Here is a 1,709-nt window from a genome sequence, read left to right on the forward strand (position 1 = left end):
TTTGGCGCTTGTAGCTGATTATGACATGTTTTAATGATTCTCATAATAAATCTAATTCTTGTTGAACTGGTTACTCAATTACTTTTTCTAAATTGATTTCAGATGTATTCTCTCGATCGACCACCTGACGAACTGCCATTACACATTGTCTACCGTTTGGGAGTGTAAATATATGTTTTTATAGTAGTTGATGTTTACTTGTTAGTAAGTATAAACGAACGCCCCTACAAAATGAATGTTAAAACACCATAACTTAATGGGATTTTAAAGAAGAAATGTTTATGCGTATACCGGAAGGTTTTAAAGCTAAACAAAACAAAGTCTGTAAGATAAATAAATCATTATCTGGTTTAGAACAGTCAGCGAGATGCTGGTTTGCACGTTTCCACGAGGTATTAAAACAAACTCAGAGGTTGACCGTTGTTTATATTTCTTAGACAGAGGAAATATTTATAAAAATATTTATGTCATATTATACGTCGACGACTTGCTCATCGCCACGGCGGATGAATATATGACAAATTTAAAAAAATTATTTGATGAGTCAATTTAGTATGGAAGATATGCAAGAAGTGAAACTATTGACTCTCAAATGATGAACATTAAAGAGAATCAGCAGAAAATTCAAGACCGCATTAACGAGGTCACATAAATGACTCAAACGACACCCACAAAAATTCATTTAGTCGTGCTACTAAACAACGTGGAAAATAATATTCGCATAATCAACAAACTTTGCGAGAACACAAAAACGGCGATAAACTTTGCCGAAATCAATGTATTCCACTATAGTGGATCCTATAGGATTCTTAAATACCGGGAATTACAGAACATCATTTTCAAACAAAAACCCGAAACAAGAATACCGTTCGATAACATAATCAAATATTATGAGGTAGCCCATGCTGACGTAATTATCAAAAATGGGTTAATCATCTTTCATATAGCGATTCCCCTAATATCAGGAAAATCCTACGTTCTCTATCAACTCTACTCTATTCTAAAGAACCCCTATTTGCTAAAATCGGCAAATGAGTCTTTTAACTTTAATAACAAATGTAAAGAAATCGAAGACATTTTTCTATGCGAGCAATCTTCACTAAACTCGAATGAACCCTGCATCTGGGAAACTTTCGAATCAACCAATAGAACATTGTCTAATGTCACCGATCGAAATAAAAGAATCATCGATTACCCAATTAAGAGATAATTATATTTTAATAATTCCAACAAAAAAGGAAACAATCAATTTTCAATGTCCACACCAAAACTCCATTGGAACAATCAAACTCCCTGTTCGCGCCTCTCAACGTTGCCACATTGGGACGCTTGGCGAATTTAAGACAGTTTTTAAAAGACAGAAGTGACAAGTGAAATCGAGTACATGTAACTTATATTCATAACCAATTGTAAGAATAATGTAATGAAAAACTTGTAAAACCATTAAACAATAAAAATCAAATCAAAAATCCTCAGGGTTTTATAACCCAAATTACATGGTCCTTCGAGTCAAATTCAGTAATACAGTGCAACTAAAGTGGAAGTCCGAGTTTCTGTGCAAGGCAATTCCCACAGAAACTAACTGAGGAAACACGGCATAATCCAAAGAAGCAACGTCAGATCAGAAGTTAATTAAGGTCAGTGCGTTCCATTTACACTTATTCCTATTCGGATCCAACCTTAAGTTAACTACAAGCTTGCTTCTACAA

At 34.1% G+C, this 1,709-nt stretch overlaps 1 protein-coding gene across 1 annotated transcript in view; it reads left to right on the top strand.

The window, feature by feature from the left end:
• Nucleotides 1-1,284: 1,284 nt before the first annotated feature.
• The window catches only part of LOC125503095, a gene marked incomplete at its 3' end in the record, with an annotated part of 1,986 nt that continues 1,561 nt past the window's right edge, over nt 1,285-1,709 (top strand). Inside the window, 1 exon segment of the mRNA XM_048662925.1 lies at nt 1,285-1,709.

This window comes from Dendroctonus ponderosae, unplaced genomic scaffold (genome assembly GCF_020466585.1).
Source record: "Dendroctonus ponderosae isolate FM_Combo_2020 unplaced genomic scaffold, Dpon_F_20191213v2 Dpon_F_20191213_12, whole genome shotgun sequence".
In the NCBI taxonomy this organism is placed as follows: Eukaryota; Metazoa; Arthropoda; class Insecta; order Coleoptera; family Curculionidae; genus Dendroctonus; species Dendroctonus ponderosae.